At 36.8% G+C, this 23,896-nt stretch overlaps 1 protein-coding gene across 1 annotated transcript in view; it reads right to left on the bottom strand.

The window, feature by feature from the left end:
- LOC126373095 (semaphorin-2A-like) overlaps nucleotides 1-23,896 on the bottom strand; it is a 624,036-nt gene that overhangs the window by 561,380 nt on the left and 38,760 nt on the right. The gene's annotated exons all lie outside the window — the stretch shown is intronic.

Below are 23,896 nucleotides of genomic sequence, written 5' to 3' on the forward strand. Positions count from 1 at the left end.
CACAGCTCTCGGTTAGAAGTAGTTCCTTGGTTCACAGCTCGTAATTCATTTGAATAAATATTCACCTCTAAAGATCAATTGTCAAATATCATATAAATGTATAATATCCAATTGTAATCCTTAATAAAGTCCGTAAAAAATGCAATACAAAATACAACTAATAAAGAAAACATTAAGAAAATATAAACTACGATTTTTACGATGATTTTTTTAAATAACTAGTATTATACTGACACATTTGTAATTTCCCATATTTTTTCAGTTTGGTTAAAACTAGGGCTAAAAGGCTTTCAAAATATTGCCAATATTATGACAGTCAACGTCAAAAACAACACCGTCGCTATTCTGATTAAAAACCTTTTTAGCTTTATCGAAAACAAAACTTTTTTGAGTCTAAATGAAAACATATGAAAAACACTTGCAAAACTTTTACGAGATTACAATAAAATAAATGTAGAGACCAACTTCTTACAAAGTCCATTATTTGAAACTTAAATATGTACTAGTTTTAGTTTTTTATAACTTACTACATACAATACATGATAGGGCTGGCAGAGGAAGACCTAGAAGGACGTACATTGAGCAAATTAGAGATGACCTTAGAAAAGGTTCATAATTCGTTCACGTAAAGGTTCATGTTAATAATTTGCAATAAAGTTGAACCTAATTTAAGTGCTTAAAGTAAAGATAATATGAATGCAATTAATTAGGTCAGTGATTTTTTAAGTTATATTATGTAAACCCTATTTATTTATATAGTAAACCTTTATTGTTCAAAATTTATTATTTGTGATTTGTTTGGCAAATAAATAAATAAATAAAAACTGATTATTATAAAAGCATCTTTCGTAAGTAGTACTACCCACCTAAGTAAGTAATGACGGTTAAATTAGGTATTGTAATGGCAGCCCTCAGCCATCACACACAGTTGCACGTGTTCGTGTTGATAATGTCAATGTATAGTGCCTGTGTAAAACGAGGTTGTTTGTATGAAGTGTCTGGGGTGTCTCCCAGAAGGAGCGTCGGGGGGTGAAAATGATGTATGGGGGTGTGATCGGGACCTCCCGGTGAGTATGGGAAATCTTCCAGATCTTGGAAAACTGCTCCGCATCAGGGAGACACCCTACAGTCTGGCGCAACTATTATACCTGGATCAAATTTTTTTTCGCAAAATCTATTTAAATCTTGGTCAAATTCTATTGTAGGTGAAAAAAAATCAAAATAGCGGAAAAAACAAGATGGCCGCCATACAAATTTTGTTTTTCCAGAAAATGTCTCGAAGGTAAAAACTGTGTATGGGGTTGTAATTGGAACGTCTTGTTGAGTATAGAAATACTTTTAGATCTTCAGAAACTGCTCCGCGTCAGGGAGACACCCTGCGGCCTGGCAAAACTATAATACCTGGAGCAACTTTTTTTTCGCATGACATATTTAAATCTTGCCAACCGGGTGACTGCGCGGTCGCCCCGCCACGTCGCGCGGTGATCGTCATGCAATCGCCTAACCGCGACCGCCTACGCCATAATATTTATAGATATAATGTAAAACAATGCACAGATATGTAATTTAATATTGAACATAGTCTTTTAATAAAAAACGTTTTTTTTATTTTCTTGAACAAGATGAAATTACTAGTTACGTCGGAAAAACATTTCTTCTCTAATAAATGGAAATGCAACGGAGCGAATCCATAAGGCTCTGGAGCGTTCCAATAAACTTATCTCTATTGGTAATTATTAGCGGGAAATGGAAATATAAATGCTACCTCAGAATGCTACAGACGGGAAAAATCCGATTTTATAGAGCAGTGGAAAAATGACAAATGAAAAAAAATAACCTACCTCGCTGTATTAAAACGCTACTTTTAATTTTGCTACCCCTCAAAAAAATCAACTTTTCAAGTTCAAGTTTCTAAAGTATACAGTCATGTCGTTAAACGTTTTGTGTTCATTAATCTGGCCAAACATCATGATTATTCATGATATAGGTATGACCATTTCATGAAATGGTCGAACACATCATGAAACGATCAATTCTAAGATTTGGTCTGATTGTATATAGTTGTCGTGGGACAACTATACATTTTTTTTCCAGGCTGTATCTGCAATCAGTATCTTTTTTTTTCAGTTTACTACGAGCAGATTTGTTATAAGTGTCAGGTAGAGCGTGTCTTCCAGCGAGGACAGCTACTCTACTCATAATTAAAAATATATTTTATGGAACTCTGATGTAGGTAAATTATATTTAGTGACCTATATAAATATGGGGAAGTATGCTGTAAATACAATCTAATCGAAGTTTAGATACAGTCACGTTCAAAATAGTATAAAGTATGCAAGAATCCAGACCTTTGTCGCCCAGTGACGTCCGTAGGCGGAGAGAGAAAAATCACAGTTGACTGGCTTCTGCATTTTGTATGCATTGTGCACTTTCGATGCATTCGAGTGCAGATCACGGAGGCAAGGATTCTGCACCAATACGACAAACATTGCAATTGGCAGATCTTCGCTTGATTTTGTTCCAGCGCGCAGTTCTGCGATTGAAAGAGGAAGTTATTAAGTCGAGTTCTTTTGGGAGTGTTTGTAATGAGATTAGTTGTAGTGTAGTGAAGTGATTCTATTGGATTTTATGCCGTATGAATAGCAAATATTTATATGACGCATTCAACTAATTCTTAAAACAGACATTAAAAATTTTACCTTTTAATGGACTATTTATTATTATTACTTATAGGTGTCGTTGTAGGTTGGAATCCAGCATAGGCCTAATGATTACCGACTAACCAATGATTACCGAATTTGTTTTAGAATAAATGTTTAGATCATAAATGATTATCACGTGCTCAGTGGTGAAGGAAAATATCGTGAGGAAACCCAGATTCCACATTGGCATTTGATTTTTGATTGGAGAAGACGATTATGGTGTTGCACATATCAATTATCACCATATACTGATCGTCATTATTACATCAAAGTAGGGTTTGCCGGTAACATAAAGAGGTTTTAAAGCTTCATAATGGTAATACCTAAGCCTGGGGCTGGGGCCCACGATGGATAATGACAAATTGTATATTATTATAGTTTTTCTCTAAATTATTTTAGCGAAGTCTAAGATAGTATGTTATAACTATATTGATAATGTTTGAACGTGACTTCTGCGATACGGGCTAGCCTATTGCAGGAGTTACAGCTAATCTTGTAAGAATGTCGAGTAACAGTTAAAATATGCACGAATAGTCTGAAGATGATTGTAATATTTTTTCTAAATGTAACTTTTGATCACCCGATTGTCTTTTTCTTGTGAAAAAGTAAGGTAATTCCATGTTTTGGAAGACACGTTCACACAGGCGTTCATTCCCATCTACTTGGCCAAACACATCCAATAAACCCGCAGTGGAGCAGCATGGCTGAGTATGCTCCATAAAAGAAAATGCTTTTCGTTAGTTTTAGATCAGTCTTTATTTAGTAATCAGAATTTCATAATCTTGCACCTAGTACACGACCCGACTGTAGCTATGCATGAATCGATATCCGTCTGTCATAACCGCTTAGATTCTCAAACGGCACTGACATTTCTTAACAAGTTCAAAATCGATTTGACTCACAGTTCGCCCCTCCAAAGGGAGATAATATTGCGTTTCCCGGTATCGCGTGTCCAGTCCATCGTATGCCATTCGAAGTCCCGGCTTGTCTCGCTAGTCCCAAGGGAATGCACCCGGGAAGATGCGGTTTTCTCATGGAATAATAATAGAGACGCTCCCAGCTACAATTTAGATCGAGTGTAAAATGTCGAGTTCTTGTCGTAAAAGTATAGTTTTCAGAATTTTATTCTAATGGAAGTTGAGTTACTTCCATTAGTTTTTTAATAATGAAAAAATATAAGTTTAATAACTCGACTATGGAAAAATCACGCTCTAAAAGTATGAAACAAGAAAATAGGTACACATTAGTCTAAATTCCTTCGAATAGTGAAATATTTAGAAGGCAGCCGTGGTGGTCGTATGCTGTGGTAAGCAACATCTTATGACAAATTGGCTACAACCACGATATTTGAAACGTGCATATTTAAGCCATGTCAATATAATACCCAACACAATACCTTCCGAAAAGTTTTTTTTTCCTCAGTTTATGTCTTCTAGAGAGCGCCACATTTAATTTAGCATGACTTCGCAGTAGTCTATAGCCACCAGACAATCAAGATACTTCTAGTGACACCTCTTTTATTTAATTCGGACAGGTGGTTTAGAAGTTAGATTGGAACAGACGTGCATACATAAGTACATAGCGGTCAAACACATAACCTTCCTTTTTGCTTCGCCGCAGTTGGTTAAAAAGAAAATGCACCCCATATAGTCCTATGGGTCTTTTGGAATTGTCATAGGTGAAATGATGAAATGAAAATGAAAAGAAAACCTAAAAATGTTCCAAGATGATAATTGAATAATTGTTCTCTTCAGTCTTCAAAAGAAATAATCCGTCGATTTGTATGTATTTCACAAGATCACTAAATGCAATCCGTGTTAAGAACAGACTCGGCACCTAAATAATTTTCATAAATTCCAATTTGAAACCGAAGCCAGTTTACGGAGTCTGTAATGAAGTTGGCCGTAACGTCTGCGTTTACGTTTACGGGCTACGTGTTTATGGGCAGTAAACCTTCAGTAAACCGACTCCACTCGACAGAGGCTAAACGCTTCCGTGTAGTCCGGCGAACTCTGTTGAATTTGTCACGAGTAACGATGATGCATTACGATATTCTCCGTTTGCACGTCTTGGATAGTGTTCAGTCGGTTTTTGCTACTTAGCTTTTGAGTTAACGTTTACTTACTAGAAACGTATTATTTAAGTAGCTTTTAACAACACTGTATTTTGTTAGCTGGGGTCATTTCATGCTCTGTATTAAGTACTGCGTCCTGTAAGATTTATTGTGATCGTCGCCTTATGCTACAGTTCCCTGCTAGCTCATCCCTATCTATGTAGTGTAGTATTTGTTTAGGGTGATGAAATATTTGAGCGTCTCTGGAGTCATTATGTATCCTCCAAAGCTGATACAGCGCTTGATAACATTTGTATTGTAAAAATATTTTCTGGGACAAGGAAGACATTTTTTTAAATATTTCATACTGTTTATCATCCTGAACTTATCGTAAAGTTTATCAAAGGATAATGTAAGGAAACCACTTACAAAAATATTTTTATTATTTAGAAATAAAAATAAGAAATTTGGTACTTACCTGTCCAATCATAGAATTGTGTAGAGAGACATTTGGGTTGTGTACTAGTTTCAAGATAAATTAATATGAAATTCTGATTACTAAATAAAGCCAGATTTAAAACTAACGAAAATCATTTTCTTTTTTCTATTTAACTTATTCATGAATTTTAATCAAGAAAAATGAAATAATAAGTCCGACATTTTATCACGTTTTCTATGACGTCACAGTGTGCTTTTTCATACGAATTCCATAGTAATTTCGTGTTTTTATGTTCAGTAAAAAGTAACTGATTTGACTAGTTGGAAACTAGCCTATTATAAACATAAGTTTTCTATAAACTTTCAAAATAATAAATGTTTCTATTTATTCATAGTCTTATTTTTCTTTTTGTTTCTTTTTTCATTCATTGTTTATTTTTGTTGTATTAGTTTTTATATTGTTTTTCTCGTCATACAGCGCATAGTTTACACTGTAATGTTGTATGTACCTTTATACATAAATAAATAAAAACAAATATAAAATAAGCAGTGGTGCTTAACCTTTAGTACTTATAGGAAATAGATTCACAAACTCGCGTTTGCGATATAAGAGCGGTCAGTAGGTCCAGTTTATTACCGCGTGACCGTCACGCCGGCACGACCCGGGCATAAATCCCACTTGTCCCGTTCGCAGGAAGAATTAACCCGGCTATGTCCCGTTTTTATAGTGAACGATATTGCTGTTCCAAGTTTCATAACAATGTATATTATTGTCTTTTTAGTTAGGTAAACTCTTGGTATATTGTAAGGACCGTTGAAATATTAATCGCTGTATCTAACTAAATAAAAACAAGCGTTTATCATTTAGACCCTAGCCGGCTGTCGCTATCTAAAACTGCAGGTTCCGCACATAATTTTGATATCTACTTTTTATTTATTTATCTAAGAAATATAATGACTAGTTTTAAAGTTCACAATGCCCTGCAAAATTAAAACAAATATGTAGAAATGATTTATTACCACGCAATACTGCTTACAAATACGACCCGAAAAAGTGACGTTTAGTATAACGAGTGGAAAAACTACCGACTCAGCTAATCGATCGTCTGCAAAATTTTACAGAAAAATGCCTTGTTCACCCTCGTGTAACGATATGGAGCAGAGCAGTGTATAGGTTCGGTTTATTACGGTGTGACCGTCACGCTGGCATGACCTGCGCATAAATCCGATTTGTCCCGCCCGCAGGAAGGATTAACTCCCGGGTATGTCCCATTTTTATAGCGAGTGATATTGCTGTTTCAGAGTTCAAACCATTTGTTGTTATGATCATCAAAGAAAATGTGCCTGATAAAAATATATGTGTGTGAAACATATAATGTAAATGATTTAAAGGCACATTCGGTTGAGAGGTGGTAAAAGGGAGCGTTTTTAATGGAGCCTGTAGTTATGTACTTATGTTTATTTTTTTTATTTTTAGTAGTTTATTTTTAATTATTTGTAATGTTAAGTTTAAGAATAGTTTATTTATTTGTATGTATAAAATATACAAATAAAATTTTAAATGATAAAAATATAAATTATTGACTATGTTTGTAACAAATACAAGGCTACAAGCTAGATACAACGTAAAAATGTGCCTTTATAGAACACATAGGAATTGATCGCGGTCTCAAGATTGTTAACATTATTCCGCATTAATTTTGTGATTATTTATAACGAATCAAAAAAATCCACTGCATAAGGTAAGATAAAATTTTGGCGATTCCATTTAGGACAAGATTTTTGTCTCTATTACTTACATGACTAAAGAGAAACAATTGTCCGGCGGACCAGCAACAGTCCAATAGTCGCGATAATAAACGCTTCAGAACCTGATACCGACCCCGCCGGCGTGATCGACATTTTACCTCATTCAGCGCTTATCGCTATCAACCCACCAGTATCGATTAATTCTTTCAAATATAATCCTCTCAGACCACGACCAGAAACGGGCTTCGCATCCAAACAGGCACGCTCAGGCCTGTTGTCTTAAATTTTGTACCGAATAAGAGCCCTCAGCGCTTCTTATTTTGTCCGTCCAAGTAGTTAATACCTTCTGCAGCAAAGCAAGAAGTCACGTCAAAAAACAATTGACCAACGTGGCAACTCAGTAGTAAGTAAGTATGCTTCATAACCTAAAGCCTGTACTACCTAGATGTTACCATATCCAAATCCACTTATTCAACAAATTATTCCAAGAACAACTCGAGTATGACATTTATTATTTTTATCGTATCATAAAGAATGTGCCCTGCAGGTAATATCGTAAGAGAGGTTGTGGTCACGATCCTAAAATACCCGAACGCGGCGTCCGGCCCCCGGGTATATCCGGATTACAGGGAAATTAGCACCCGTCCGGATATTCGCCCTTTCCCGGGCAATATTTTTTATTGTTCTTACTTATAGGTATCTATGTTTAATATAATGTAACACCACGTATATACATATAGTGCAAACGCTTTATTTATTGGTTTCTAGGATATCTTTATTTGCAATTTCGACAGTAGCACATGTTTATAATAACTTCGGTATCTAGTTTTATTACTTTTTTTGTCATCATCACCAGCCCATTAACGTCCCTAACGGCTTTCCCTATGGATGGATAGGAAGATCGGGCCTTTAACCACCACGCGGGCCCAGTGCGGATTGGTGGTTATTAACGACTGCTAATGCAGCCGGGACCAACGGCTTAACGTGCCTTCCGAAGCACGGAGGAGCTCGAGATGAAAACTTTGTTTTTTTTTTTGTGGTCACCCATCCTATGACCGGCTTTTGCGAAAGTTGCTTAACTTCAATAATCGCAGACCGAGCGCGTTTACCGCTGCGCCACCGAGCTCAACTTTTTTGTAGTTGCTTATTATTAGGTATTTTGTGTGTACTATTTATAGAGGTATATTATTTATTTTTGTATGTATGTTATGTATTTATTTATTATTGTGCATGTATTTATTGGTAAGTTGTGCTTATAATTTGTACTCGCAATCTTTCAGTTTCAATATTTTAATTTTTGCCTCGCCTTATAGTTGTAGGAATCGCTTTAAAGTATAAGGCCGCCATTTGCCATGTACCTAGTTATGAGTCTTTTGTAATTATTTCTTTTTATTTTGGTGCAATAAAGTATATTTTTATTTTATTATTAAACGAAACAAGCTAGGCGCCTAACCAATATGTAAGTAGGTATTAACGAAAACCCATTCTCTTTCATACACATTTATATTGACATCCAACATTCATTATACACTTACATTTGTTTCGATTATCTACCAATTACCAGTATTTATTTACTACGACTAATTTAATTAAATATCTATAGTTCAACCACGACCAATCATGACCAATTTCGTGCCCGATCGTCGATTTTCCTCTTTTCTTGTTTTCTTCTTAAAAATGTCCGCCATTATGTTTCTTTTTTAAAGGACTGGACCATAGAGTTTTGGCCAAAGGAGTATTTACTTCGGCGGATAGGTATTCTAATTTTAAGGTAAAGTAATTTAATAAATCTTCAAGAAACTGCTGCGCGTGAGATGGGAAGTCATTTATTGATTGACTCTGCCTGCAAACGTACGCAGACATCCAACGACACCAAACACTACTTATCTCAGTTTATTTACATTTGTCGTTCAAATTTTTCCTTTTCTCGTTTTCCACTGCAAACGCGGCAAAGCAAACTGGCTGGAATAACTGCAGTAGCTGTTTACCTAAAAGAGATTATTTCCTTGCACAAACAGTAGGTATAACATTACCGCACGAGTCGAGGCGAAGGGAATTTCCTATTTAGTTCCGTATGAGGTGGTTTTCTTACGCGCGGTGATTACTGCCGCGAAGAAAAGTGAATTCACAAAAACGTAACACAAATAGTTGGTTCAGGGGGTTAAAAAGCAATATTGGACATTTGCACGTTATACTTAAAAAGTGAGTGCACAATGTGTTGACATTGAAGTCTTGTGTCAGCACTCAAAACTTCCTTCACTCCACTCGCCCTCAGATGAGCATTTTGGTATTTCAAGTTGGCATTTACGTTGAGGCCTTTACTCACAGGAGTCGAGCATATCATACTGCCAACAAAATAATACGAAAATAATAATGTTTCCACTCAACCTAATAAATGTTTCTTTCTTTCTTTCAACCTCACTAGAGGAAACTCGAGGTAAGGTTGAGGCGACGTCTAAGAATACAGATTTTGAGCTGAGTTCGAGGACTTAGTTGTCGCCTCCAGTCCTCAACCGAGGACGAAGTCGAGAAAGGTTTGAAATGTTCGAATTAACGTCTTAAAATACGGGTGAGACTTCATACAAATTCTCCTCGGAGACTTCATACAATAAACCTCGTTTTACACAGACACTACACATTGGCGTTATCGTACGCGCTGTGCGTGTGGCGTCTGACGCCATACGATTGAAAACTAAAGTATGACCGGGGGGGGGATGGTAAGGTAAATCCGGCTCAGCCGCTGGTGGGGAGCGGAGAACTACCGTTCTATACGTAGTATTATACCTTATTCTATGACGTTAGGTACGTCGAGTTCGCTACTCACCGCGTCCGTATGTCAATCGCAGTACTCGCGGAGTCTTCCCACAGTATTCCTCCCGGCAGAGGGCGTTCTCACTGCACCTGCTGTTTACTACTTTAATTGCTTCAGCCATTAATCCCTGTCGGTTTGGGCCCCACTCGGACCGAATGCCGACGTTATTGCTTATTGGTTTTAGCTGTGCAAACTGTTGCTCAAGAATTTCGTTGAAATATTGCACGTTACTGTCGTGAGAATGGGATTTGCCTTATGAAGAGTTACCTTCCATATTCTTCAAGTTTACTTATGGTTAAATCCTGCTAGTGGTTGCTTTGGCGACATTGCTTTAATCTAGCTCAATTGTACTGTATCCGTGTGTCAGGTATGTCTGTTAATTAATATGCAATAAAGTATATTTGATTTAATTATTTGTTAAGTAGCTTATCCTCATATGTAGGTAAGTCTGTTCCACGACGGGTTAATGGAGCTTGTTTGTACTTACTTAGAGGTGATAATATTTCTAACATTACTTTGATTCGCTATAGATTTTGTACCTACTGCATAATTTATTCAATAACTGGTAATGTGCCTTAAGGCCTCCATTACAGAGTAGGTACTCTATTAAGCCGCATAGCAGTGCATTGCTAAATTATTTAATTTCAACTACAAATTGCATAACCAGACGTAAGTAATTATTTAATTTGTGAATGGCCATAATATTATTATATAATATTTTAAAATTATAAACTGACGTAATATTTTCGAACAATAATAATAAGGATTAAATAATTATACAATGTATTTTTGACGTAACAAAATCCAAATATAAAATTAGTTAATATATATATATAGTAGTTATTATATAAAAAATAAAGGATTAATTTAAAAATAATATAAGTATAACTAAATTTTGATTTCATTAATTGCTAAAAATAATTAATCTATTTATGACTAACCATAAAATATATTATATTATTATAATGTTTCATTTTAATATATTGTGTCATATTATTATCCCGTGGAAATAAAAATCCATAGGCAGGCACGGTAAACTTTAATATCATGTCACATCATTTTTTTTTACGAACTGAAATTTAAATCTTAATAAACGTCAAATTAATTAATGAGACAGGGTTTTAAAGTGGGCAAATGACTGTACATACACCGTAACGATGTAGAGATAGGTAAATATGTAATAATTGAGGCGAAAGAACTCTGCTAGAATTGCGACGACTTGCGGTAATATCCTGTTGAAGTAATCTCCTCTTACACGGATGTCCCTTACCAGACATCTAGAGAATATTTTCTTACGCATATTACCATCCTTATGAAGCTTTTTAATTTCCTTCTCGAAGATATTTACATATTTCTATTACTATTAGGTTTTTAAATGAGATTCTGCGGAGCTTATTTACTGTGGTTCTGTGGTATAACTGCACAGATTCGAATCCCGGTATAGGACCTACACTATCGAGTTATTAATTTCTCTTAGTGCAGTTTACACTAAAACAGTTGGCACGACATTTAAGAGACGGTGATACGGCTCACCGCCTATCACGTTGGTCTAACAGAAAGCTCATTGAGGGACTTAGTTCATCTTGCGATGGATGTACCTGTGACTACCCCAATTCGGATATAGGTAGTTGTGAGTTTACAAAAGTAGTAGTGTTCAAATATGCTTTTTGTAGTTCTTCTTCTATGTGGGTGGTAGGTAAGGTCAATGAACTACTTCATAACCCTTTAATATTTGGTACTTAACTAGTTTATCGTTGACAAATTAGTTGAATAAAGTCAGTAAATTTTTACGAATCATCAACTTTCTGCTTATTTACCATTCCATAGGTTAAGTTAAATTATTCTCAAATTTCAGTTCTATGACTGTCTAAACCTCCTAAATCCATCTCTGGTCAGTGCAGGGTCAGCTGTCGTCTTCTCATGCTGTTTTTGCACCTCAACATACCGCACCCTCTCTTTACCCTCCCCTCTCTCTGCTAAATTGTTTTCTTGTGGCCTTTCGGCAGTCCTCCATTTGTGAGCGCTAACGACCAATAAAACACCTCTCAACACGTATAAGTACAGATAGTGTTAGCTGTCTCGTAACTTTAAACAATTAAGCTTGTTTTAAAGACACTAATGGCGCGAAGACCCGTCTGTTTCAATAAAAGTGTTTCTGGAGAATCATCAATTACCAACCGTTGAAAGAAAACGTGAAAAGAACAACTATTTGCATTTACCTATACCGCACCCTAGACGCTATACAAAAATCTTATTCTTACCATGCGAAGCGTTACCGCGAAAGTGCGAGCGCGACGGAAAATCCGCGTGCGTTCCCCCTTACTCCAAAGGCTGTGTTTCCATTGACGCGGAGCTGAGCGGAGGGGAGCGGAGATGTGCACGAATCGACCAATCACCGTGAGGGAGAGATTGACTTGGTTTTTCGCTCACTCGAACGCTGTGATTGGTCAAATCCGCACATCTCCGCTCTTCTCGGCCCATCTCCGTGTCAGTGGAAACCTGGCCTTACCGGCTTACTGCTTTTAAAAAAGTAAGACCAAAAGCGGTGAGGTAAACCTAGCTCGGCGCTCGGTACGAATTGGTGCGGAGCGGAGAGTTACCATTCCATACACAGTATTATTCTTGATTATTATATACCCGCAATGGAGCAGCGTGGTTGAGTATGCTTCATACCCCCTCCGGTTGATTGAGGGGAGGCCTGTGCGCAGCAGTGGCACGTATATATACGTCCCATTGTCGCTATACAGCCTATATAGGCTGTTTATGTATTATGTACTATGCCTATAGCATATAGTAGAGTCAGATAGTGTTTCAGTAACACAATACGCCTACCTGTAGAAATATCCAGTTCAACAGAAAAATCGCATCACTATTATGGTTCTAAAACAGAAAATAAAAGCTAGTAAGTATTTTTGTAGCTAAGAACTTAAGTAGATGTTTATTGAAATTCTAAAGATATCAACACAAAGCAGAAATAACAGGTCGTAATTATAAAAATACCAACTTCGCTCCAGCAACTTCTCTTACAACATCCCAAGAAACTACAATATTTGCGAAAGACTACACTTAACTATTTTGCAGTTGGAGACGTTAAATTTTTCACAAGTCTCAGCTAATTAGTGCTGGCACAAATCTTCCGTTTTGAAACTTTTAATGACGCGAATGGAAGTTTACACGCTTCTTAAGTTCCACCCGTGCACGAATTTTCTTGGCCTCATTAAGAAGTTGCTGTTCAATTTCGAGCTAGGGTTGACAATGTATTGTCGATTGCCTCCATTGGCGCCTTCTGACACACAAAACGATTGAGAATCATCGAACACAATCATTAAAACATATTTTCTTCGTTATAACTGTTTACGTCTGCCTCGCTGGACTACGTTCAACGTAATTGTTCAAATACGTATTCAAAAATAAATAAATATAATATAACGACTATTTTCCTGATTGGTCTAGTCAGAGGTACCTCCATCGCAACAATCGCAAGATGAACCGATTACCGACGCTTCACCGAGCTTTCTGCTAGACCAACGTGAGGACCTGTATCACCGTACATAATATATCGAGCCAGCTGTGATAGTTAAATTCAATACTTTTTAATTCAGAATTATTCTTCTACTTATATCGTGTGGGTTGTGGGGTGGATTACCAACCCCATCAACCCTGGTGTCAGGGTTATTACTGAGCCGCCATAGGCCCCTGACATGACTCATGAAACGACTACGTACTCACATCAGTAAGTAGTAACCGGGACCAATGGCTTAACGAATCATTTATATAATACAATTGAAAGTTTAAGAAAATAATGATAAATATTTTTTTTAGATTCAACATGTAAGAGTCAGCAGCGGAGTTGTACTTATAATAGAAGATTTACAATTAAAAAAACACTGATAAGATGTCAATAGATTCAGAATTATTATCATGGTCTGATCAGAAAACTTGAAAAAAATATAAGTTTAAAAACTAAAATTCGACTACGGAAAAATCACGCTCTAAAAAGTATTAAACAAGAAAATTGGTATATTTCTCTGAAATTCTTCCAAATAGTATTTAGAAGATAGCCGTATTCGCATGCCGTGGTAAGCAAACGCTTATGACAGATTAGCATACTTACAACCAATAAGTACGTTGTTTCTAGAAGGTTCAACCTTAAAAAGATTTATTAGTATTCTTTTTTGTATAAATGCAAACTAAATAACGAAAGGAAAACCTTTTGTGTGGGATGTCTATAGTAAGGCTAACTTTTTGTATAAGTATCAATGAAAAATACAAAAAAAAATAATAAAAATCAACATCAAGTCAAATTACTTTCCCATCTCGTTTCAAAACTCACAAAATGAGCATCGCTGAGAGTTTACGTCATTATTTCCATAATACGACAATAATACGACTTATGTTTTTGATTCGTTAAAAATTGCGAACGGTATCCCTGTTACAGGATAACAATGTCTCCATTGGAGACGGCATGTCGGTATATTTATCAAATAACGATTACATTTTGTTTTCTTGGAACGATGGAATGTTCTGTGCGCATTGCACACTGTTTTGGTTTCTAGAACAGCGAGTTGAATTACGTTTCATACCCCCTCCGGTTGACTGAAGAAAGGCCGGCCTAGACCCCTCTTTCCCACTGAGTCATCATCATCATCAGCCCATAACGTCCCCACTGCTGGGGCACGGGCCTTCCCTATGGATGGATAGGGAGATCGGGCCTTAAACCATCACGCGGGCCCAGTGCGGATTGATGGATATTAACGACTGCTAATGCAGCCGAGACCAACGTGCCTTCCGAAGCACGGAGGAGCTCGAGATGAAAACTTTTTTTGTGGTCACCCATCCTATGACCGGCCTTTGCGAAAGTTGCTTAACTTCAACAATCGCAGACCGAGCGCGTTTACCGCTGCGCCACCGAGCTCCTCACACTGAGTACTTTGAGCTAACACCCAGGGCCCCGCGATCGAGGGCCCCTCTAGAAAACCACATGTGGCTGGAACTTTTTTACTTAATTTATGTTAGGTAGTGGGCTCTGTTTTCCGCATGGTCATTTATGGGCAGCTAAACTAAGATGGTCATTTATGGGCAGCTAAACTAAGATGGTCATTTATGGACAGCTAAACTAAGATGGTCATTTATGCGCAGCTAAACTTATCTACTTGGACACCATGTACTTGGTACTCTCACCTCGATTTTAATCACTAACCTTTTTTTTTAGTTGGCTGAACAAATTGGGAGCGCTGAGGTCTATCACCTGATACAAAAAATTAAGACAACAGGCCTGAGAGTGCCCAGTTGGGCGCGAATCTTGAGGAGTCGTCTGAGAGGATTTTATTTGAAAGAATTGATTGGGGACAATAGCGATAAGCGCTGGATGAGGGAAAACGTCGACCGCGTGGACGGCGTCGGTATCGAGGTCTTGAAGTGTTTGTTGTCGCGAGTATATTGGCTAGAGTAATCGGGTCATCCGATTCGTATAATTACGTCGCTCGGGCGCCGATACTTTTCAAATCAATAAACTCTTAGTACATCAAGGCATTGTAAAACGTGCTCGAAAGTTTCAGGAAATTTATTTCAACTTGACTTTCAACCACCGTTTCATAGTCTTCTTCTTTGCGAGTCGATGGCGATCGATATTAAATTGGCCACGCTTACGGCATTGTCAGTGAAGTTCGCTAATAGTGCTTTCCTTTCGTTGTTAGATTTTTTAAGTAAAAACATTATTTTTTATTATTTTATTTTGAGTTCTGTTTATTTGTTTTAGTTTTATTTTAATTTTATTTTGTTTCATTTTTTTCTAATATTTTTGTTATGTAACTGTTTTGTTTATGGTGTAAATAAAGTCTATAAAACTTATATTTCTCTAGAGACCTCCATAAAACACCGTGAAGATTATGTACGTTTTGATATTAAGGTTCTTATCTCATTACAATTTTATACAACGCTTCCTATGGTCGGTATACGCGTGTGCGACCATAAAAAACATATTTTCATATTTTCCATGAAAGCCGTAAAGGTAACGACAGTGTGTTTATGGCCCATAAATCTTCAAATAAGACGTTAAATTTCATTATCTTGAGAAAGCCTTGTTTTATCATGAAAGAAAAGGTTCCCAGGCTGTATGAAGAGTTAGTAGGTAGTACCTGGTGATGCTGTTCAAATACCTTTTTATACTTCTTAGAGAAGCCTATTCCAATATACAGTTTTGTACACTGCATACTATACTGTAATGTATATAATTTATTACACAAAACTATAAGAGAGCCTTAGTAAAATAAAAACATTACCATTTTAGTTTCAAAATTATGTAGATAGGTATTTAAATAATTGTTGATAAAACTTCGATGGAAGGTTTTCTTTAATACTTAGTTAATAGTAAATCCCGTTTTCTATACAATCATCACTTTTAAGTACTCTAAACACAAAAGCGAGCTTTGAAATGAATGCTTATTGAATAAGTACTCAAATTGAATAATGTAATTATTTTACATGATTACCTACTTAGGTATTTAAATTCCACAAACTTCATTCCATTTCTTGTTTAACATTCATTCAAAAACCACATAACATTTCTCCGCATTCCTTAAAACATGCATTAAAACCTTCATTGAACGAACTTTTCAGACGGCGTTTTAAAAAAACTAAGAAAAAATCCACAGGAATAAGGTCGTAAATAGCACGCAAATTGAACGTTAAAGTTTGCGGCACGGGATTGGAATCTCGCGACTCTAAAGGCTATTAATTATGAGAAAGGAAATTGAAACCTCAGTGGAAATGGAAAAGTAATAAAATGCAACAGCGATTGCGGGATGAGTGCAGAGTGCTGCTGTCGACGCGCGGCCGAGTTGTGCTAGGGATGGGACAGGGGTCTTATTTAAGTACTCAAGTACGGAACTTACATAACATAAGCTCACGACTATATCGGAATGGAATAGCCAGAGGTACAGCCATCGCAAAATGAACGAAGTACCCACACCTCACCGAGCTTTCTGTTAGACCAACGTGATATGTTAATTTATAATATTGTAATACGGAACAACACTCGCTCTGGCCTGAAGTCCGCACGAAGTAGCAATATATCGTCTCCCTAACATTATCCCGTTTGTCACAGGCTCCGTTTAACAAACCTGAAGATTTGAGAGGTTCGATTTTTTACAGAACCGATAGACAGGCATCTGACCTTCCAACCCGCGAATGGAAAACCAGCCCTTTACAGGATAGGTCACATACCTCCGAAAATGTATGTGCAGTCAAATACCCTATACTCTAACATATTGCACGTTTATCATATAAGGACACACGATCTGAAAATAAAGTACTTTAAAACGGGAAAGTCACCCGTTCTACTTCTACTATCGTGAGGTGAATTACCAACCTCATCAACCCTGGTGTCAGACCAACGTGAGTAATTCCGCTCGTGTTTTGTAATATCATAACAGTTTATTCCAGTATCATCATCATGTTTCCATCTTTTTACTTATCAAAAGCTTAAATGAAGATTTGATTAAGAAAGTGAAGCGAATGTAGTGTGTCAGCAATAGTCAGGATCGTAATGATTCAATTCCGTAGTCTCTGCCTAACCCAATGGAAAATAGGCGTGATATATCTAAGTATAGTTACTATAGTATTAGATCAAGGAGTCTTCGTTAAAATGTGAGACCCCTAATAAGGTGGGCTGTGAGGTCTACAGAAACTAATCAGTTGAACATCCCTAGCAAGAGCCGGGCAATCTGCTACGCCTTACTTTATTATGAATTCTCAGATAGTTACGTAAAAAGCTTTTCATATCAACTCGCTTTGAGTTTTTCTTTATGTTAGATACCAATTTACCTGTAAGCCCAATTGAGATGGGCAAAAACCAAAAATATAATAAAAAAAAATTGGCAATTGGCAGTCGGCCGCGCCCGCGCGTACGGAAGCTTCCGTAGTTACACAAATTCATACCTATACGAAATCAAATTACAATGTGCTTGAGTCGCGTAGGTGTTTTTTTATAAAAAAAAAGTGTGTTTGTCTTTTATTCAATTTTTTTTAGTGCGAATACATGCGGCCACCTCGTCTGATATCTCCAATTGTGAAATGTTGAACTTTCTGGGAGGTTAAAATGGCCACACCGAAGTAATTCATCTAAGAAAGCAATTTGACAGTTGTTTGCATTGCGTACTTACTTTTATATGCGCAAATGTCAAATTGCAATATTGATTTCTCAGATGAATGAACTAAGTATCCTTGCTATCACAACCACCAACTATGACGTTGATCTAACAGAAATCTCGCAAGGTAACTCTGTCTGTCCATCTGTCACGCATTCACGACAAAAATACTAAACCGTTTTCGATGAAGTTTGGCACAGAAATAGATTAGACCTTGACAAGAACATAAATAGTTTTTATATTATTTATAAGGGTGATATAACAATGCTGTGCGCGATAACCGAAATCGACGCAGTCGCAGCGGGCAGAAAGCTGTTAACAAATAAGACGTTGGCAAAGGAAAGTTAGGTACTGTTAAATAGAACAGAATCGACCGGCATTATCTCGACTGATACATCACTACGCTAATGAACGTCACAACACTGGTACTTTGACAGATCTAGCTCGTACCGCGCATTGAAGCTATTGTAAAACTTCATCTTATTGAAATATAATCACCAATTGTACTGACATAGACGTCCTGTTCAATAGTACGTACATTTCAAGAAACAAAATAGGAAATAATGTTTCACCAAACAAAATGATCGAATTTTCCAGGTAACTCGTAATGTTGTGGCTAGACAGATAATTATGTCTAGACTCGTTTATTTTTGTTACTAGAATATTAACGTAACGTCCTTGACATGTACTTGTTTGGATGAAGATTACATTTACTACAGAGAATTAACTTCGAGCTTAGCCAAGTAGCAAATTGTCAAATAATATCTGGCGGCAAGGGCTATGCGTAGGTACGGTCACGAATACTAATATGTATATACTTTACAACCATGTCAGTTTAACTTTTTTGACAATTTAAACCGTAAGCCTCATTAAATGTCAAATAGATAGTGCGACAGGGTTCCTGCGAAGCGTTTTAATTCGCACGGGTTTTTCGTTAGCGAGTGTAAAAATAGAAACTTACAACTTGACTTCCTCTTTTAAACAAAACGGGATTAGACTCTTTATTAATATGCTAGAAAAGTTGCGTTTTATTTTATTTTCTTTGGGGAGCTTACAGCTAAATTAATAATGTTACATACTTTTTCTTCTATCGTGTGGGTTGTGAGGTGGATTATCAGTTATATACTTAATATCTAAAAGCCATTAACAAGTTTCCACAGATTGGAGCACCTTTCTAGTTCATCATCATCATCAGCCCATTAACGTCCCCACTGCTGGGGCACGGGCCTTCCCTATGGATGGATAGGGAGATCGGGCCTTAAACCATCACGCAGGCCCAGTGCGGATTGATGGTTATTAACGACTGCTAATGCAGCCGGGACCAACGGCTTAACGTGCCTTCCGAAGCACGGAGGAGCTCGAGATGAAAACTTTTTTGTTTGTGGTCACCCATCCTATGACCGGCCTTTGCGAAAGTTGCTTAACTTCAACAATCGCAGCCCGAGCGCGTTTACCGCTGCGCCACCGAGCTCCTCCACCTTTCCACCTTTCTAGTTACTTTTCTTCTATCGTATAGGTTGTGAGGTGGATGCCCAACCTCAGCAACCTTGGTGTCAGGATTATTATTAAACAAAAGCCAAAGGTCCCTGTCACGGCACATATATTTCGATTACGTACATTATTAAGTAGTAACCAGGATCATTTTACTTTCGGACTATCCAGTGTGACGCCATTGTAGCATGTACAATATCGTATTCAAAGTAGGGATCGCAAACAGTGCTATATGGCCCGACCGGGTTACGAACCCGCGACCGGTCGTGACCCAACGCTCAACCACTGAACGACAGAACCCGTCACGGTATGAACGAAGGATAATTATAATTAACATTTCTAACTAGGTATATTCATGCACCAGAACATCCCTTGTTATATATATATATATAAACTCCCTATATACGTCCCACTGCTGGGCACATGCCTCCCCTCAATCAACCGGAGGGGGTATGGAGCATACCCCACCACGCTGCTCCACTGTGGGCTGGTGGAGTTGATTTTACGGCTAATAGCCGGGAACAACGGCTTAACGTGCCCTCCGAAGCACGGAATCATCTTACTTTTTCGGACAATCAGGTGATTCAAGCCTGAAAAGTCCTTACCAAACAAAGGACAGTCCCACAAAGTGATTTCGACAATGTCCCCATCGGGAATCGAACCCGGACCTCCAGATCGTGAGCCTAACGCTCTAACCACTAGACCACGGAGGCTGTTACCATGTAACATTTTCTTTACTCGCAAAATAAACAACAAACAAAACATGCACACACCTTTCGAAACCCCTAAAGACACGTGACACCAAATACCCATAATAATACTTGAGTTTTACCATTGTTTAGTTACATCACGTTCCGTATTAAATTAAAACAACAAGAGGAAGAGAAAGACAAAGCGACAACGCCCCAAAGGATATGCGCGAATTTTCTGGGTCACATTGCATTCGTATTGTTTATTTTCTTTCTGAAAACCGCCCAACTTTTTCCGCACTTAGTAATTTGCGACAAAGACCGTTATGGCAGCCATTGCTCTATTCTTCTACTAGATGGCGCTTGAGAGCATTTCGAGGTACCTAATGCTGTTTTAGCTGAACAAACCTTCTTCTATCGTGTGAATTGTGAAGTGAATTACCAACCCCATCAACCTGGTGTCACGGTTATTATTATTACTGAGCCGCCATAGGCCCCTGACATGACTCATGTAACGACTACGTACTTACATCAGTAAGTAATAACCGGGACCAACGGCTTAACGTGCCTTCCGAAGCACGGATCTTTTTACTTTTTGGTCAATCAGGTGATCAGCCTGTAATGTCCTAACCAAACTAGGGATCACAAAGTGATTTTTGTGATTTGTCCCCACTTACTTACTTAGTTCATCTTGCGCTGAATGTACCTTTAACCCAACTGGGAATATATTTAGTCGTGAGCTTTATGTTATTTTATGTATAAACAAAAACATTGCCTTTTCTGGTAAGTAGTTACAAGTCGTGGACAAAAGAGTATTACACAACCTTTCGAATAAGAATATTACTTTTTTCATTGTTGGTAATTAATCAATAATTACCTTGAAATTTAAAACACAGATAATAATTATCTCGAAAATAAAATTACGATCCTCTATCAACCTTCTCAGTAACCGACGATGCAACTCAAATAATTTCGTACGGAAAATCGAAATACTTTGCAATAACAAACCGCGAACACAAGCCTTTGAAAACGTTACATTTATAAGGCAAATTTAAAGCAACTAACGATAAGGATTAAAATTTACGCCAGAAGCCTCCTTAATTGACTTGAAACGTATTGCTTTGATTTACAACCCTTTATAACAAGTTTCGCGAAGAGGGCCCCGGTCGCCGCATCCCAATTTAAATCTTAAAGTTTAAGTTAAAACTTCGCCATATCTGCCGCTGCGGGCAACGGGTACGTTTACATTGGTCTGTAATTCAGTTAAATGCGAAATTGTTTTGCATGCGGGAAGTTTTAGTTTCGAAACATGGTCTTTTGGGCTTACTAGCAAAATAATTGTTAAGGAATATAGTGAAGGGATTCACTTTTAATTTGCAGGGTCAATATATAAATATATTAGTGTAAAACAATTCTATTAAGTAGTAGAGTCAATAAAGCTGAATCTTCTTATATAACTTTTTTCTGTCCAGGGATTGACAAGTCTAATTTTTTTTTTTTTTTTTTTTTTAGTAGGAGTATATTTTTTATACCCAGGTATTATTTAAAATCAGATACATCTTGGGTGGGACAAAAGAAAAACTTCATCAAAATCAGACTTGTCCCTGGCAAATAAGTTAAAGTTAGTTAGGAAGCTTCTACTTTATGGACTGTACTAATAGAGTTGTTTAACACTATAAAGTGTTAATATGAAATCGGACAACGTTACCTCTATTACAGCCATCACAAAAGCACGAGAACGCTGTATAAATCATCTGACAAAGAGGAAAATTAAATGTAAATATTTTCATTTACTATTATGAATTATAAGTGTCTAAAGCATTAAAAGAAAATTAATGTTAAAAAGAGGTCCGGTCAGGAAGTATCATTTTTATTTTGTTTATTTATCATACATGTAATGTTATTTAATTTTAGTAACAAAAATATTTATTTGATGTTAAAGATTTTATTTTCTTTGTTTAACAAAATAAGTTAGAGTAGAAAAGAGGATTTAAAAATTTGCTTCTATGCTGTTCTGGGAGCAAATAAAAAACATAGAAAACGTTCAGCTGCTTGTCTTCCCGGGCATGTCGTAAAAACCGACAGAGGGATTGTGTCATCTAACATGATGGACTAATGTTATGGGCGATAGGCTGATCCCTTATCACCATAAGGTTCATCATATCCAGCTTACGACATCGTTTCAACAGTGGCTGCAAGTTGTCTTTGATTACTTGTGGCTCTGCCCACCCCATTAGGGATTACGGGCGTGAGTTTATGTATGTATGTAAGTGTCTAAAATAACATGAACATGTATCTAAGACAAATGAGGGCACGTCTCAATACATGAGTGCTCAATTTCCTTAAAAAATATGTTCTACATCTATGATAAAAATAATAATTACGTAAGTTTAGCAATTTAGTTCATTAGGAAACAATCTGGTAATGTTATTAAGTACTACATTTTTTTCTCTCCAATCCTAAAAAATACGCTTAAGTCGCGGTCACATAACGAACACTATAATAAAAACTACAATTTCACAACGCACGCTGGAATATTTTGCATACGGCTAACGCTGCTACTAGCTTAATTGCTAGCTCGATGTAAATGAGCCTTTAGATTAGGAAATAATTGAAGTGGCTTACGTAGTATGAAGGCGGCTAAGTATTGATTAAGCATCGCACCAGAGAGCTGCTTTGTGGGAGACATAAATGGATCGGAATTTATGGCCTCTGTTTATTTAAATCATGGTAAAGACGCGGTTTGAGATGGCCAAGATAGCAGAAACGTTTATTGTTAATGCAAATGGCTGGGGTTCGTTTATTTCTTTTGTTTTGGAACAGCTGGTGGCATGGATGCACGTATTAATGGAAAGCGGATTACAGCGCGGTCATTGATGACTGTTCCTTATTTGAATGAAGGACTTTCCAAGCTACGTTCACCAAAAACAATATAGATGGCGTTGTTCAGTTTAAACGTGATAATTACCTATTTTCTCATTAGTCGGGTACAAAATTTCAAAATGCAATGTAATGGCGGATGCATATATAAAAATAATTGTTGCTTGATATTTCGATCACATTTTGTATAGAATTATGTTGCTACCTATATTGCTTCACTTTATTTTGATCAGAATAATAATGGGTGGAAGATTTGTAATTGTGCCTGGGTGTAACGAAAAAGGTGATCATTTATATCCAAAAACAAAGATGAATATGCTTATCCATGTAATTAGAAGGTTAAACGAAAAAAAAAACTGTACAGCGCCATCTGTATTGATTTTGAGTAACGTATTCTGGAAAATCCCTCATTGGAATGTGCACATATATTATGTACCTACATTACTAACGCACTCTAATTAAATAGACTCACAATCGCTAAGGAGTTTTTCTACAAAAGTTGCCGAACCGTGTTGTAAATACGTATACATTAAGTTATGCACTACAGTACAGTTTGTGGTAGCTTGTAATCGGCCTATAGTTATTATTAAGTCACATACATTGTAAATAATGCTGTAAGTATCCCTAAGACAATAAAATAAAATAAAATTAAAATAAAGTACTTACATAGTAAAAGTTCGTTCAATCAAATTAAGATTTTATGACTGTTCAAATAAAGTGCAATATCGGTTGTACAGTGTCGTCTTCTTCTTCTTTTTTTACAGAGATACCAACATAAAATATAATTCCACACTTGACTGTACGATCGAATATAACAGATTTATTGTCAGAACTTTAAAGTGAAATGTTTATAATGAAACTCTTTTAAAATCGTACGACCGAATGTGGTTTTTAAATCCAAATTTCATTGTTTAACTATTGTGTCTGGAAATCTC

Source organism: Pectinophora gossypiella, chromosome 15, assembly GCF_024362695.1.
Source record: "Pectinophora gossypiella chromosome 15, ilPecGoss1.1, whole genome shotgun sequence".
NCBI classification, from domain to species: domain Eukaryota; kingdom Metazoa; phylum Arthropoda; class Insecta; order Lepidoptera; family Gelechiidae; genus Pectinophora; species Pectinophora gossypiella.